Here is an 18,464-nt window from a genome sequence, read left to right as displayed (position 1 = left end):
ATACAGGAATAAAAACTGCAACTCTACTCGTAGTTGTTTCTTAGAAATCATAATCTACAAGTTTCTTCCCATGCATTCAAAATATTTATTAGGTTAACAGCCTTCAAGCTACACTTTTTGGCGACATTGGCTTACATAGTAAACTAATATCATCTACGGATTTACAAAACCTCTCGTAGTTGTTTCTTAGAAATCATAATCTACAAGTTTCTTCCCATGCATTCAAAATATTTATTAGGTTAACAGCCTTCAAGCTACACTTTTTGGCGACATTGGCTTACATAGTAAACTAATATCATCTACGGATTTACAAAACCTGAGATAGAGTCAGCGAAGAAACACTGAAACCGGTGTGACGTCTGTTTTCAAGAGGAGCCGCAGTTGCATGCACGGCTATGCAAGAATCGTTCTCTCACGCGCACTTTGTAAGACAAGCGGCATCGCACACCCGGCCATCGGCCACCATGCGCCGCCCCAATTTTCGAAATGCCGAGAAACAAGATGGAAGACCTTTTATTTATTCATTTATTCATGTTACCCTACAGGCCCCAGAGGAGCATTGAGTAGGGGGGGGTTACAGAAAAATCACGATACATAAAGCATAAAAAAGAAATTATTACGAAGAAGAAAACAAAGAAAATTGTACAATCGAAGGGAGAAGAACAAGCACTATAAGCAAATGCAGCAAAATACAAAATGGAAAAAAAATGAAGCATAATTATACAAAATCAAGGGAGCATATAAACTTGCAGTTGCTTACGAAATTTGGCCGGATCTCTCAAAGAAACTATTTCATCCGGAAGGCTATTCCAAAGTGCGATGAAGTGCAGCGAAAACGCAAGAAGTAAAGGATGATCCACTCCCGACTTTCGCGAACGAGGCGGCATCTCCGAGGACATGGGGTAGCGGATAGGGGCGGCTTCGATGAAGGGATAAGAAGGACAACAGAAAAGAAGAATCACAGCACCGCGAAGCCTCTTGACGAGATAGCACTTGTGAACGTCAACCGCCTTCTTTTCTTGACGCACTTTCGCTAACGGCTGCCAGAGCCACCTCTCGGCCGCCCCACTGAATCGGTATTCCGCTGTCATCCCTCTCCGGAAGTGATCCTGTAAAATGCAATGCCACTATTGCCGTGCACCTGCGCGCGTCGTCGCTATACTCGGGGACAAGTTTCTGTGGCAATATAGGGAAAGCGACGGGGGTGGAGCGTCTGCACATGTACTGCTACGCGAAGTAGTCCGGTTTGGCGCGCGTCTCGTAACGCCGTGGAAAGTGATGGCTAGCCTTGCATTTCGACGCAAGCGCTGCTTAGCGTCTAAGGTACGGGTAAAGGCGCGACGTTTTCGAGCACGCAAAAACGCAAAGTGACAACGTACAAAGTAAAATAAATACAAATATCTCGCTTGCGTGTGCTGCGTTCCGTCTCAAAAAGCTACATGTAGAAAATGAAGGAGTATTTCATATATCGCACGCAGAAAATACGGGCGCACTTGTGGGACTACATTCATTAGCGGTAGGATACGTGCACTGTGGCTCTGAAGCTTTCCCTTCATTGCCACAGAAAGTTGACCCCGAGTATAGGCTATCCTGTTTTCTCAGATGCCGCTCCTTGTTTTGGTTGTAAGCGTTAGTGAGAACCAGCGGGCCGTCCTTTGTGTGATCGTGTGCGCGCACCTATATTGTTGATCTGCTTTTCTCTCGGCGTTTGTGCGTTCGTGTGTTTGCCTTTCTGTGTATGAACACCGCATATAGTAGTATTATTTAACCTAAAGGCTTGAGTTCAACACCGGACGTCATCGTAATTCCTCTCGAGAACGCGCTGAAGGAAACACAATGTTTGTATAGGATGTATTTTCATGTTGTACATTCGTTTATCTGGAATTGATAAAGGTAATGTGGCTGCCTCAAGTTAAGGCCGACTTGTGACTATAGGAGTTCCCCATATGCGCAATGCGTAAGTTGTGTTTGATGCAAACGCGCTATGTGCACTTTAGAGTTTTAAGTGCACAAGACACTGATATGGAAAAAAAAAGTCTATGTTGGTAACATCTAATAGCGATGGCTGGCTTTATCTACTGGTGGCTATGCCATTTTCCAAAAGATACTGTGCGGTACCCGAGATATATTACCCCCTTCAGTCACGAATTAACGTGAAGTGCCGGAAAATTACCCCACATGCTTTTTCAACAAGTTAATGTTCCATGAAGAAAAATAATGCAACGAATAAAAACGTTTTCGCTGCTTACGAAATGTAAGCACGCGTACGCACACATGTACATCGTGACTTAGTACAAATGATAGAAGGCTGCATTTCGTGTGTCATGCAAGGCACTTGTTTATATCACACAGAAATGAGGTTAAAAAATAGAAACTTAACGCTTACTTATTGTGAAATGCGGGAAAGCAGTCGTTTGCCGCTGAAAGACAAAGAAACACGTTGCATTTTCCGCATCGGACCCGTGGTCTTCAATTCCAGGCTTCTGATTAATGAGAGATTTACGATCGTTGCTTCCGACACACTTGATATTCGTGTTGCAAACACCCAGTACACTCTGATGCGTGGAAACTTCAGTGCTCCCATTATCATTAACATTCCGAAAAATGTTAATTTCTCTTTGTATTGTTCCGAGGATGGCTCCCGTCGTCTAAAGCGCTTAGATGTTGGCGCAACGAGCAATCTCTTCAAATAGTTCATCTGCGAAATACTTGATGCACTCACAGGGTTCGCTCACAGCACTGAAATCACCTGTGAAACGAAATATGTTGCCGAGCGGCACAAATTTCGAAGTTGCACACAGAAGTGGACTCATTTTTTATTGGCCGAAGACTTCATTTTGGTCACCATGGTCCAGCGGAGGTCAAAGACTGCGCTGCTCCGGACGAGCCATCATCACTGTCTGTGACGTCTGCATACGAAACTCAATTTGTTCTATGACTCCCCAGCAGTGATGCAAAACTATCCGTAAATCAGCTATCGACAGCATCGATAGTATTTTTAACACTATCAAAAGTGTAAGGAAACTATCGGTAGTATAATCAGTAGTGTTACTACCGATATTACTATCTATAGTGCTGTGAATGACTATGCTGTTGTTGGCCGGCGGTAGTGCCAAAATATTTGCTTTACCTTACCATCGTCAATATTCAGTTCGCTTAAGTTGTGAGGAATGTTTTCGGCTGAAGAAATAAATGCTTTCGCTGTGATAATACCGGAATATATACGTCAGTAAACTCACATTCAAAAGTAACTAGTTACACCTCACAAGGTCTTGATATTTTTATTTTGAAACCACAGGATGGAATATAAATTTCAACAGCTCAAGTTCCACAATGATGTAACGGCTTCGTTTCCGATGAAGCTGTACAGTTCAAACTGATTATGTTTCAGCCAAGTATTGTGCTGAAGGAACACAAGCATGTCAACTTTCTTGCTGATAGCATGCTACTCATGCTCCGCCATATACCACACACTCGGGGAACCAAGGTTATGCTGGAATTAGCTAGCGCGGCTGATTTTATACCATCGATGGTACTATAAAATTTACTATCAATATTGCTATGGCTAGTTTTTTTTCACCATCCATAGCTTCATAGTGACTCGGCTGTTGATAGTATTGATAGTACGATCGATAGTTCTGCATCACTACTACCTAGAGCAACGTGACACAGTCACATTCGTGGTCGTTCTGCCACTCACAGATTGATTTGGATGCCTTTCTACCTCCTCGTCATCACAAACATCAATAGCTGATGTGTTCCCATGAACAATGCTGGGCAGCAGTCTTCCTTCGAGTCATCATTAAGTGTTCTTCGTTGTTCCGCGTGATTCGTCAACTTTTAAATCCAAAAATATCAACAGCTTTATCAGTAAAAATCTGAACTACGACATACATCATTATTCAGCATGTGCCGATAGAGGCACGTTGTATATAATTGTGTGCGGGCTAAATGTGCCTAATATTCTAGCGCGGAATGACAGCTCTAATACATTTGACGGTTTATACATGCTACTTATGTTTTTGCGAGCATATATAACCGTGGACCTGCGTCTCAAGAGTAATAGCATTGCAGAAGGATGACCCTAAACTAAGTGCTTACCAGCGTTGCCGAAATATGTGGTGGCATCCATCTGGAAACTGCCTGCTTATGTCTATATTTCTAGATAACGGCAGATGGCGCCAGTAGTTGTCTCAAATCTATGCAACATTTATAGTGCCATCTCAATTCCAAGGGAGGAAAAAAAACGCCCGAATTTGCGTACACGTATGCGTTCGCCGCAACTGAAATGCTTATTAACAGTGACAGTTATCAAATTAACACTTTAGTCAGTGAGCGGCCTCTACACCTGTTCACAAGCAGAGGATTCGTACAAATTCTACAAGCTGTCGGTTGTGCTTGTCAAGCCACAGTAGCTCTACGACCACCACAGCAGTGAGGATGCGTGCATAAATTTGTGAATCACTGCCCCGTGTGAGCGACTTGAACAACATTGTCTTGGTGCACGATCGTAATTCCATTTGCTGGAGCATTCCTTTCGCGACATCACTTACTGATTCCGCTTCACATTACCTCCACCTAGGGTTAGTCAATGAAATGTTCAATTAACAACCCTAACTTCTTTATCGTTGTACTGAATCTCTCAATCCACAATGCAAACCACGTCCACGCAATAGAATCCCTCTTAGAGTGACATCTAAACAAAGTACAAGAAGGCACCTGCATTGCACAATCAACTGGTCTAGAATGTAACCCATTTAGAGGCAAGGGACTGTGCGAAAATACAATGTTGAGTGCCAGCTGAGCGGTTCAACCAGTGCCGACTGTCGTTGACAGAAAAATCTTTTCAGCGACGCCGTCGTCAGAATTGCACCTTCACCCAGCGTCTCATAGTCTGAGTGACGCTCTTTTGTTCGTCCCCCCCTCCACCCATCGGCACCAGTGCCCTGGCGATGATGACGCTATACAGTCGCCTCTATGGACTCCCTGCGCAACATTGTGGCACGGTGATTGACTAATCGTGGCAGGAAGGACACCCATCCTGCTCACCGGCTTCTTTTTCCTGTTTTTTTTTATCTCCTCACCCGCTGTCCCCTACCCTTTCCTGTGCACCCCATCCGACCCTGGGGGCGCGCTGTTGACACAAAACAGCGCCGAGATGCGCAGGCGTGTGTGAGAGCGTGAGGGGAGAGAAAATTGCCACCGGCACACGCATTAAATCTGGTAGCGGCATCTCCGCGCGCAAGGCAAAGCAGTTGGATACATCCCACGGGGAATATAAAGACGACGGGCGATGGTATCCAGGGTGTCGGAACGAAATGTTTTTCGTTTCGGTTTTAGTTTCGTTCCACCGCAAAAAGTGCCGTTCCGTTTCTGTTCCGGAACGAAAAAAAAAATGTTCCGTAACGGTTCGTAACGGTTTTTTTACGCAAAAATTTGAAGTTAAGGTAATCATAAAAAACATTGGATTTGTGATGTAGTTACTTGCCCTCCTCTTTGGAAAGTGGGACAAGGGTAAAACACGTTCTTCAGAGGAGCGGAAGCAACTCTACCACAAATTCCTACCAACTTGCACAAAGAAGTATTAATCTCAATGTCATAGTATTTATTTTCTCAAAAGACAAATACGATTTTTTTAGTGGGCTCAGCGCTTTGTGTCAAGGGAGTGAGCACGATCTCAGAAGCAGCACGTCATTGAATGTACTCTCTGATGTCCGAGACCGCTGTTCTGATAAAAGGATCGCCAGGCCTGCGCGGAACACGCAGCACAGTCACAGCGAAAGCTGGAAGAGCGGACTTTGTAGAGTCCGTTGTAGATTCTCTCGGGGCAACTAATACAAGTACACATGCAAGGTACCCACTACGCCCTAAAACATCGTAATTTTTCTCAAGTAGCGAAGTTCCCACTATGCAATTTTTCGTCATTTTCGGAGAAACGTGGTACCCGCTACACATCTGCAAGGCACTGCACTTTGTGCTGTGGCTGATGACGACTAGGAATTATGGCTGAGCACTTTGCAGAGGGTTGGAAGCAGTGTTGCGGAATGGGAGCCTCCATACCATTCCAGTTCCATTCCGGGGAGTTAGGACTTGCCGCATTTCCATTCCTTTCAATTCCTCGGAATGAAAAAAAACTTATCCCATTCCCACTCCGGGAATGGCCAGACAGTTCGTTTCCATACCTGTAATTCCTCAACGTAGGAAAGGCACCTTGATAGTTTTATCGAGTTAAGAATGAATGCCCCATAAAGCTGATGCCATCAGATGCACTAAGAACTGCAAAAGTACGCAAAACGCGTTACCAAGGTAGCTTGGTGACATCTCGTGCAGTACAGCCACCGTACTAATTCCCATAAGGGCAGTTCTTGCGCTACCTATAGTATTTGCATGGTCAGCATGTTTGAAGGAATGGTGGTGTTTTAATAATTTTTAAGCTTAAATGTGCTAATGCTAAAATGACGACACAGCGTATTTTTATTCTGACAAAAGTAGTGTTCAAGAAAACTAAACGCGTCTGGAGCGGTCGTGAATACTGACAAAACTAAGATTTGGGTAATGGGGAACAAAACCCTCTAGATTTGCTGGTATTAGTTGGAACAGTGCACCGCTCGGGCACCTTGTGCCTTTGCATCGAACACGGAACACTGGGCCGCACTGCTCGTCAGCACTGATGGCTGTCAAGCGCGCCTCGCAAGCATGGATGTGGTGAAGAGAACTTTCTGTGTTCGCCTGTGCGCAGGTATGCAGTGTCTTCCTTGTCGCAAGGGTTATTTACGTGTGTCAGGTACTAAACTGCTCGTGAGATAAAGATCAGGCTGTGCATAGAGTATTCGCCATTTTCGTGTGGGGGTATCAGTGGGAACCAACGCGCAGGGGTAATTTGTTTCTCCCTTCAGTATCTGCTGGGATAATGCATTTGTTTGTACACTAACTTATGCCTCTGTTTGTAGTAGGAGCGTTGCTTATAAATGTACCGTGCTGTAATTAGCCAAGCCATTTTAAAAACACTGCTATATTGTTAAATTCGAGGCTCTGACTTACTAATGTTTGAAGTTTGAAAAACAGCACGTAGACGAAAACGTGCTCTATTTTCGGAAAAAGACGTAATTCCATTCCCATTCCATTGCGTGCAAAAGGCGCTTAATTCCATTTCCATTCCATTCCTCCAAGCGTTGTCCCCATTCCATTTCGGGGTCGCAAAAATGTGGAATGATTTCGGAGCCATTTCACTTCTGGACTGGTGGGAAGCATTAAACCACACACTTTGCGCTATTAGCATTGTGTGATGACTGGTTGTTATTTTAATCTTCCGCCATGCTATATTACATATGTTAACACGATTCCTTGCCCGACATGACGCCTGTATCGAGTATTTTTGCGAAGGAGTTACAAGCACCAGCGTGGCACTGTGGTGAAAGACCCGACTGCCACGCAGAGGGCGCGGGTTAAAATCCCATCCGACCCTAGAAATTTGTTTCTGATCCAATTTTTTCTTATTTCACGCGATAGCGGTCACGGACATCGGCGGTGGCGGACAACTATGGCGCCAAAATCAGCTGTTGTGATCTCATAACAGCTTTCGCTGTAACAAACTTCAGCGCCGATCGACAATGCCCTCTCCACTTTGGTCTTCGTGACAGGCGCGCAAAAATCCAGTTGCGTTAATATAAACATCTCTGGTTGCCACTGTTTTCGTTTTTCGCACAATTTAAGCATATCTTTGCTTTGGAATTCCTGCCTGAGGTACGCGCTAATACTGCACCCTGAGATATGCTCACATTGCAGGAGCTCAGTTGGTCCGGATCGCGAAGTTCTCTCGTGAACCGAAAAACGATTGAAAAAATTTCGGTTTCACTCCGGAACGAAATAATACATAAAGTTTCGGTTACGTTTTCGTTCCGGTCAAAAATATCGTTTTTTCGTTTTTCGTTTTCGGTTTTCGTTCCGTTCCGACACCCTGATGGTATCGGACAAAATCAAGAAACGGTAATGGGAGCGAAAGGGGGAGACTACGAGGAGAAGGATGGAAAAAGAGGCGTTCATAGCAGGGAGAAGCAGTACACTCACTCGCACGCAAGGCTCTGTTGTGCCTCATCGCAGGTCGGTTCCTGTCCCGTCGTCTTGTCTTTGATGCCGGCCTGATTCTACGCCGTGGCTGCCCACAGCCGTGCTCTACCCAGCTTGAGTGCGTCAGGATCGTATGTGCGCGAAGTGCGTTCTACTCTCGTGTGATGAGGTGCGGCGGCGATTGAAGCCCGGAAAGGGAATAGATGCAGAAGGACTTGTTTTGAGCTAGTTGGTGCTTGCTAATAGACATCATGTAGCGCGAAAACGACGCAACGGACACACAGAACCACAAATGAATGCTAACCTTTCTGCGCATTGCAAAGCCCACGCATGTACCCCAAGGTTTCACGATGTCAAGATCCTGGGTAGGAGTAGAGATTGAACGGCACGAGAACTTTTAGAAGCGTTCTTTGTCAAGGAAAGTGGTACTGATTGCGTTAGTCCGATTTCTTTTGTCTTGTTTGCCGCGGAACATGCGTTTTTCAGTCGTGATGTTGTGTATTCTGCCTAGTGCCCCCTGTAGCCTGCCGGATGTCACGTTTGCGCTTGCGCGTTCGGAACGCGTATATATACTGTATACCTTGAATTTCTGCTAAAGTTGTTAGTAGCGCCGGTGGTTTGTGCTTCTGTGTGTCCGTTGTGTCTTTTTCGCGATACATGATGTCTATTACGGAACAGATGGTAAGAAGTAAAAATAAAGAAGAAAGAAATGAAAGATGGCGAATAGCCGAATTCGCTTGATCTATTCTTCCTAACATTATCAGCAGGCTTTATTTGATAATTTGGCCTCCACGTGCGCGCGCATTCATGCCGTGTCTGCCATCCCGCCGGCTATCCCGCTCAGCTGGCTTGTTTAGGTCGAAGGGCACGCAGTGTGGGTCATTGTTTTCTCCCGCTAGCTGGCGCATGCAGCCTAGTCTTTCCTGCGCAGCGTGCCGCAATGCGCGTCGGATGCGACACGTCCGTTGATACGAATGAGTATACGGACATACCGTTACTACCTTTCACGTTACTCGGAGTGAACGGCGTGACTGGTTGAAGGAACCTTTTGGCGCGTGCGAGTTTCTACGAAGTCTAGGCGATATCTGGAGCTCGCAAGCGTTTTTGTGACGCATATGTACTCAATGGCTGAAAACACCGAAGCCGTGTACCCAGCAGGCAATATTACATAAAAAAAAATAGTCAGCTGCTCTGCTCCACCTTGCATAGTCTACGAATTCAACTATTTTGTTTGAGTTCACTCGTTTTTTCTGAGAGCGTCACTAAGTTTTGCATTCCTACTTTCATACCTGCCCTGTGTTACTCGAACGTCCTTTGTAACTTGAGAACTGTCAACCGTCCAGGGAAATACACTGTAAAGTTCATCTCTCATCTCAACAAGAAAAGTCTGTCAGATGTTGACAGATGGTTTTGCAAACACATATGCAAAAGCGAGGGTATATGACGTAGTTACTGGGACGAGGGAAAAAGGACAGTTTATTGCAGAAATATGTCGTCGTCATTCCATTCTGATACACAAGCTTGTAATTTTCTGTTGCTTCGTAGCAATATACCTTTTTTTTCTTATCACAAGTAGTCAGTTTTCAAAAAAAAAAAAGTTCACGCGTTCGTTCTGTGTAACAGTCACAATCACAAATTTTTGCAGTTACATAACATATGTATGTAGGGCAATATGGGGCCTCAAAATGTCACTCCCCCATGAATAACATGCACAAAATGCGGGAACAACATAATTCATTTGACGATGACGGTGGGTTTCCGAGTACCGCATATATACCATGTCAAATACCTTTTATATTATATTCACATCTTCACGAACAGCATTATCTGTCCTGCATTATTACAGTTGAAGCTCAAACGCAAAATAGCAAGCGGGCAAAGTCGCACCTATCTGGAACTTTAGTTTGCAAGATTCTTCATTCACATTGCTATTTCAACTACTCGCTCCTTTCAGGCACAGGTTCCGCTTGTAGTGTACTTGTTTCTGCTTGATGTTATTTCATTTCAATACGTTACAGACACCTTATCAATGCACACTAGGCGAGTTGGTTTTTATTCATCGTATTTAGCGTAACAACGCAGCTTTTGGATACGGACGAAGGAAGGAAAAACACGACAAGAGTTTTGAATCTCCACTGTGTCGTGTTTTTTTTCTGTATTTTGTGCGTTTCGAAAAGTGGTACTGCCCAAAGTGCGATTATTAGTACTGCCCAAAGTGCGATTATTAGTACTGTTGGAACAGCAGCGCAATACTAGTAGTAATGCGGTGAGGACGGCAAAGAGGCGGGAAGTATCTTCCTTTTATTTATTGCCAGTCTTAGACACATTATGTACACAATGACCACGTATTCATTCACTGAACACGTATTCATTCATTCGCCACGTATTCAAGAATTGTTGAGAGAGTGTCTATTTCTGGGACGCTCTTCAGGGAACTTTGAAAAAGGAGCTACTAATCAACCCGTATGGTGAGATATTTGACGGTGAACAGTGATCATTGTTTACCCTATGATTTAATTATGCTTACGGACCCTCATTGCTTATGACGCTCCAGAATGGTGGGCTACCATTGCGACCCGTATACCCAGCCGGTAATGATGCACTTTCGCCAGTGTATGGAACGGTATATTGATGAATCTTAAGAGACGTGAAGTCAGGTCAAGATTTAGCGCTCTACCACTCATTCTGTACTAAATATGAAGGTTGGTGTCATTCTGAATCGACTATTTTGGTCAGGCTCCAAAATGGCAGCGCGTATTTCTAGCTTTGTGCTTAGGAGCCATGCATATGCTAGCGAGCGATTGTATACGGCCGGCGATGCATTGCATCAATGCATCAAAGCTTTTCGGTGGTTTGATGAAATGACGCTGTTAACGTGCAAACACCAGGGCCAGGGTGCTCTAAGGTACTTGTTAGCCTCTCAATATGTGGCTCTCTGTAATTTCTGGAATATTTGTGGCCCCAACAAAAGGTTCTCCAAGCGACGCCTCATGTGTGCGAACCTCGAAATACTAAGCTAATCGAGAGCAGACAGCAGTCAGCAAAATAATTATTCTGATTTTCTTTTCAACGTTATTGGTTTAGCCACATCAGGCGGCACTTTCGAACGGCGCTATAAAGGCTACCGCCCCTGTGTACAGAAGTAAAAGCAACGAGTGGGAAAAGGGGGGAGGGGGGCAACCGCAGCGGGGTAGCTAACGCCGCCACAGTGCCGCGCAGGCAGCGTCGAGCGTCGCAGTGATTCATCGGCACGCTGCTTCCCTGCAGCGAAGTTCTTTTTTTTTCTTTGTACCGCCCACAAGGGCATCTGGTTCTCCGCTTCCCAGTCATTTCACTGTGACCAGACCATGCCACTGTCCTTTTTTTTTCTGGTAGCGTGAAGTTTCATTCCAATTTCTATCTCAGCTCACTAGGTTTTTCTAAAGGAAAAGAAAAATGTCGTAGCAAAATCGAACGATCATAAACGCCAGAGCTGCCCCGCTATATAGCAAATAGAAAGAAGCATGTATTAATATAAAAATAGTATTAAAAACATAATTGTCGCGTCCAGCCGCCATGACCAGAAAGCTGCACCATTCCGCGCTTCCTCCCGCTGTAGAGGGGAATGTTAAAGTACAAAAACACAATTTTTCGTAAAGAGAGCAACCATGGTGCCACTAGGCAACATAATAGCCCGTGTATGCTTGAAGTTGTTTAAAGGGACACTAAAGGAAAATAAGAATTTATGTCAAAGTGAAACCTCAATGTATGACAACGTCTAAAACGGCAGTATTATCAACAGCAGTGTCCTACTTACCGAGAAATTAAGCTAAATGTATCACACGATGAGTGCCACGAGTGGGACATTTTGAAAGTGATCCCGATGACGTGGGAGAGTCTGAATACAATTAATCACTAGTAATCGAACTACCTGCAATAAAAAAAGAACCTTCCGTGCATCAAGAGACGTAATAAAATGCTACTCTTTCGTTTTTGTTTGATTCATGGAAAAAAGAACCTCTTTGGCGTTGCCATGAGGAACGGCACGCGTGGTTCAAACGTTCCGTTTTCGCCGAATTGCGCTTCGCCCGGCACACTGCTTTGCTCACGCAGTCACGTCTCAGTGGTAGTTTCGGTATCGCGTACTGCCGCGTGTGTTTTGCACGCTCGTGAAAGTCGCTCTGATAGAAAGTTCGACAAAATACTGCATGCATTGGATATTGTCGGAAACCCGAATGGTGCACGCTGCCAGTGCACGCCGCCGTGCAGTAAAGGCGGGCAACGTTGGGTACGGCAACAGAGACGTGCGAAATACCGCTTTCAGGCGGGTGATTTGAAGTGCGCTAACACGATGCGGACCACTAAAACGGGATTTTATTTCAAAATAAACACTTCCTTGGCACAAAAGTAGCACTACGAGGTTTCTGGAACGCTATTTCAACAATCAACGTCGACTTAACATTCGCCTTTAATATCCCTTTAAGAGGTCGCAATAAACATGAGCATCTTAAATTAGCTGAACTTTGCAGGATCTAATGTAGCTTTGCCCCAATATATCTGTGTCAGAAAATACGACAGATTCGCATAGTGGCGCGAAGCTTCAAGGAGCAGTGGAGCTGTGCGGCCTTCCTTGTTTATGTTTAATTTTTTAGATGCGAAATATCATAAGGTCGAGCTCAATCCGGTGGTGGTGTGCGGCGTGACAACCCTTACTGTGCATGCGCATACCCTCTCCACACTCCTCCTCTTCACTCCCCTCACCACTCCCCCTGTCATCTACCCCTCTCCCCTTTCCCATCTCCACTCACCCTCTCCCCTCCCCTATCCTCTAATAATAGCATTTGTAAATAGCATTTGTATTCTTATAATTCAGCAAACTATATTGAAGCATTGCCCGACGCCACAGGAATAATTAGAGAAAGTTACGCATGATATTCACATGATTGCACCATAAAATGTACTGAGTTTCGATAATACATACGTATATACTCTAAAGTGAGGGCCTGGTAAGCCGCGATGTGCACGCTAGAGCTGTGCACGGGCCGTATTTCCAAGCCCGAGCCCGGTCCGGGCCCGCTGACTTTGTCGAAGGCCCGCCCGAGCCCGACGGCAAAGGGCTGCGAGCCCGCCCGGCCCGGCCCGACGTACGAAAACACAATCCCGGGCCCGGTCCGGCCCGCCTTTTTGAAGGTCCGCTGCGAAAGCAAACTATCGTTTTCCGGTAATTTGGCATTTTATTGAGCATATCGAATATGATCAAACGACACACGACGAACAGTCTCTAATAGACACTGTTCGCGGCACTTTTGCTCTACAAGTAGACGACCTCATGCCAGCAACAATGGAGTTCGCTCGCCAAAGCCGTCTCGTGTATGGGGTATGCCCATGCAAGTGTCAGCTTGCACGAAGGCGATCTACGTCGGGTCGCTCGTCGCTGTCGCGTGCATTTTCACTCATATGGGATTTGGCCTCAAATCTAACGCGGAACAGTCGCGTGGCGCGGTCACTAGCTCAGGTGGTGTTACTTCTCTGTTTGTCGGAGTGCAACAGAGGCAGTGCTTTACTTGCTCCCCTTTTGCTTAAAGTAGCGAATGTAAAGGAAAAGCGGTAAAGGGCGGTCGCGGAAAAAGCGCTGTATGCGTGCTGGAAAACAATTCCCGCTCATTCTCTATATTTCGGTCTTGAGTCGGGCTTTGCGCCGGGCCCGAGCCCAGCCCGATAAAACTCCAAGTAGCCCGAGCCCGGCCCGGGCCCGAGGTGAAGATACGTCGGCCCGCCCGAGTCCGGCCCGCGGGCCGGGTTGGGCTCGGGCTTTCGGGCTACCCGGAGCCCGTGCACACCTCTAGTGCACACAGATACTACACTTACAAAAACACATCGATCCAACTCGTAACGTTTGGCACAGTCATAAAATCCAGCACCGCAGTACTCGCTGACTGCTTCGCATGAAACCGATTCCCACAACGCGTGGGATATGCCGAATTTTTTTAAGTATTTCTTTCCCTCTCTTTCTTGGATTCCCTGTCTTGTTGTTTATGCATTTTGGTCTTTCTTCCCATTCTTTCTCTCTCTTTCTATTTCTCGCTTCCTCTATATATATATATATATATATATATATATATATATATATATATATATATATATATATATATATATATATATATTTATTCTCTCTTGTATTGATTGTCTGTCTTTCTCTCTTTCTGTCTTTGTTCCCTTTCTCCCTATTTCCTTCTTTCTTTCTCTGATATGCTTTACTCTCTCTTTTCCTGCTTTCCCTTCCCTTCCCCTCACTCTCACTTCCATTTCTCACCTTCTTGTTATAATACACTATTCGATACACGGCTATGTTATGCTGTGCTAGGGTACCTGCGTAGCCGAGTGGTTACGATGCTCGCCATCGCATGATATCATGGGTACGCGGGTTCGAATGCCGCCTCGCCAAGACATTTACCGCCAAAAACTTATCTCTTTCTCTCTCTTTCCCTCTTTGTTTCTCTCGCTCTGTACTTGTTATCTCCCCCATCGAAGTTAACAGTATTGTGCGCCGGACCAATCGGCGCTCGTTTTCTGGGAGCCAAGCAGAAGACAAAAGAAGACGACGATGTGAAAGAATAAGTCGAGCATAGCACGTGCCAGTTCATGATGATGATAGTGTTCTGTTGAAGGGTTACAACCAATGGCTGAAATAAACAGCTAGGCTATTTCTTTGAAACAAAGAGAAGATACATCAGCCGTCTTCTTTAGATTTTATACTGTCATATTTTTCTTATTAAGCGAAACAACGCATCTAAGTACAACCAACACGTTACTACCTTGCAATATTTACATCTTCATAGAAAAATCTGCGCATTTTCAGTAGATTAAAAATTGTCGTGGCGTACGTTACCACTATGCCTACAGCCCACGCATGCGGGTGAAACACTATGCACGGTAATTATGTACTGCTGCTCCTAATCGCAGTAAACAGAGCTTACGATTGACGCCGCACATTGCACTGGTATATTTGCACATGGCGTCCTTTCCAAACAACATAGGCGCGTTATAGGTAACCTATCGATTCGCAACAGTTTATCTATCAGCTTTCGCTATCATTTATCATCAGAAAGTTGTCAATGTTGAAAATACTCCAGCCGGCACATTTCAGCAGCGGAGCTGTTTAACCTGACCGTTAGTGCGTGAAGAGCGAGGAGAAATTATTATCATAGCGGGCACGCTCTCTCTTCGCCCTCTTCTTCATCGTCGTCGCCTTATTCATCTTCTGCTTCGCTGCCAGAAGGCGTACGCCGATTTGTCCTGTGCGGGACGGAATAACTATCTTGGGCGAGAGAACGAATACAAAGATACAGAAGTAAAGAGAGAAAGATAGAGAGAGAGGGGGAAAGAAAGAAAAATACTGAAAGATATAAATTCTTGGGGGGGGGGGGGGGGGAGAATCGAACCTGCGCACCTACGTTCCAAAGGCGAGCGTCTTAACCACTCAGCTATACAGGCACGCTAGCAGATCATTGCATAGCCTTGTATTCTATGGTATAGGGGTCTCAAACACGCGGTCCGCAGACCTCTCGCTTACGACCCACGGCCCGCGCATCACTCTGTTCGACCCATTTATTTATTTTCCTAATAAGTATGTTCACGAGCTACACAGGCATGACTGGTATAAAGCATTTTTTGTCGTGAGGCACCCCCTGTGGTCACCATACGTTGATACATAACAGTGAAACAAAACTCTATCTTAGAATTCGCATCCACAATGTAGTCATTTTGGAAATAGGTATCGATTTGTTGTTTAAATAATTGCACCAAACCCCCTCCAGTAATGATTCATGTATGAGATAGGGCAAAGGTATTTTTTTTGAAATGGCAATGTCGTAGTAACTAACATTTTGTACAACCTATTAAAACCGCCCCTTTCCCCACGCTTTTACTTTCGTCATTGCCCTGACCTTTGCGGGCAAGGACAAGATTAGCTGATCTGGGTTTGAGAGCCCTGGTATATTATATCAAGTGGGTGGGAATAGGAAGTGAGGGTGAGGAGGAGGGGAGAAGCAGTATGAGGGAAAAAGAGAGAGAGAAAAAAAAACAGAAAGGGAGAAATAGATAGGAAGAAAGAAAAGGCAAAGAGAAAAAGGCAGAAGTTGAGAAAACGACTACAAAGAATCGAATGAAATAGAATGAAATACATAGAAAGAAAGAGGAAGTGAAAAATAGAACGAAAGGGAAGAAAGACAGAAAAAGAAATAGACAGAGATCCAAAAGGATGCAACAAAACAGATAAAAAAACACAGGAAAAAAAAACACAACACGCATAGACATGCATAGTATAGAATTGTGAGGGGTGGGAAAGAGAGAGGTGAGAGGGTAAAGGCCTAGCCAAGCCGGGAACCATTGGGTGCTCACCAGCTCTGATGTGACCCAGCCCTTCGCGACTTAGTGCAAGATGCGCTAATTGTTTGCTAATTATCTTTAATGGTAATCTTTACACAATATATTCATCGGAAGGTTCTGCGCCTGTATGTCATCTCTTGTGCCCGTGTTTGTACAGCGCATACCTTCTTTCATGGTTCATGGCCATCAATTAGCTCAAATCTGTGTCGTTATACGAGCCTTGAATTGATCAGGTGGAGCGCCTATAAATTTGTCGTTTTGCATAGAAGCAGCGGAACAACTAAATGTAATACTTTTCACTATTTTTTTTAAATCACTGCAACCCTCTTGTCCTTGCTGTGTTGAAGCGTTATATATAATATTAACAAGCAACAACCTTTGATGGTATACGACGTTCGTTGTCGCAAGTATAGACGATCCTTTTTTTCTCTCTCTCTTTATGTATGCGTGTATATCATATATATGGAGAGTGCGCGAGAGAGAGAAGGAGGGAGGGAGAGAGGGAGGGAGAGAGATGAGAGAGACTCCAAATTATTGATGGGAACCTTGTTCAGAAAGCACGTACCGAAACACGGAAGAGTCTGTATGTAGAGGGTACACATAGACACTGGGCTCTGTATACCTCCTGTATACCCATGTCATACATTACCGCGCTATAATTTTTGCTTGAATGTTGTCTTCTATTGCGTATCAGCACAGAAGGCCACGCTGACAAGGACTGCTTTTGCTCGAGAGATATCGACTGTTTCGATGCCCAGGAGTTCCTCAAATACAGTCCTAACGAACAGGTGTGCTTCGGTCGGTCGATCGTTGCTGAACATAGTTCGGATGGAGATTTCAGTTCCGTAATTTCAGCAGCAGCGCTATGCTTACTTCTGGATATTTATAGTCTTCTTTTGCTTCAGCGTATCCGGGTACTTGCGCAGTATTTCCTGTTCCTGCAGAGCAGATCATTACTCTTGCCGAACGAACTGCAAGGCTTGCATGTAATTTCAGATTAGAAGGTAGTGCATAACCGAGATGAATGCTTGCACGCGTTCTGCTGTATGCTAACGAAGGACACGCGAATCTGTTTAAGCTAATAATGTTTTCAAGAAAAGCTATATTTGTGTTCACATCGTGGAAAGCTATTGAATACTATCCGCGATGCGCAGCGCCTATAGGGGCGCCACTGAAAGCCGCGTAGCGGCGGCCGTTGGAACCGCTGGCGGGTCGCGTAGCAGACGCCTCCTTTCACTGCAAGCATGGCGGAAGTGCGCGCGTGCGATTTGCCGCTTGTGCGCGTCCCAAATAATTACTCTTGCGGCGATAGTTTGCGCAAAGGAGCCGCACTTTATAATAGTGGACATGTGTCCGATGAGCTCTGTTGGACGACAATGTCACCATACGCGCCAAGTCTTTGCCACAGACAAGCGTCAACAAGCTTCCCTACGAAGTGGAGCTCATCGTAAGTACACCGCTTTCTTTACAACGTCCCGATCACTAATGCCTGGTTGTGGGTTAACCCCCCCCCCCCCCCGCCCCGAAATTTTTCAGTTTTACTTGCGTATATACACGGACACATACAAACGCACGCACGAACACACATAAAGTATGTTTGAACCCCCCCTCCCCCGAAAAAATTTCTGGCTACGCCCCTGGGTAGAATGCAGCCGATTTCGTGCAGCACACGTGTGATTCCACGGCGCTTTTGTAAAGGAGCCGTCGCCTGCCCCACAATCTCTGGCATTGCGCTTCGCGCAATTCGTTTTTGAAGAGAGCCTAGGCATCGCGTCTTATCAGCCATAACAACCTCGTGTGCATTGTAGCGTCTACAATGCAGGCGAGGCGACCAAGTGCAAACGTAGTAGCGTTCGCTGAAGACGTAGCGACATAAATTGAGAAATAAAAACACGGCAATCGTTCTAACACTGCCGTAAACAAAGCGCAATTGCTTACCTTTTACGTCGTACAGCCGCAATCCACCACCGCCGTCACTCTCGCTCATGAAATAGCACAGGAAACCTGTAGAAGTGCGTTCCTGGCAATTT

The sequence above is a fragment of the Rhipicephalus sanguineus genome, chromosome 3 (genome assembly GCF_013339695.2).
Source record: "Rhipicephalus sanguineus isolate Rsan-2018 chromosome 3, BIME_Rsan_1.4, whole genome shotgun sequence".
Classification (NCBI taxonomy): Eukaryota; Metazoa; Arthropoda; class Arachnida; order Ixodida; family Ixodidae; genus Rhipicephalus; species Rhipicephalus sanguineus.
Note: the sequence above shows the minus strand (reverse complement) of the source record.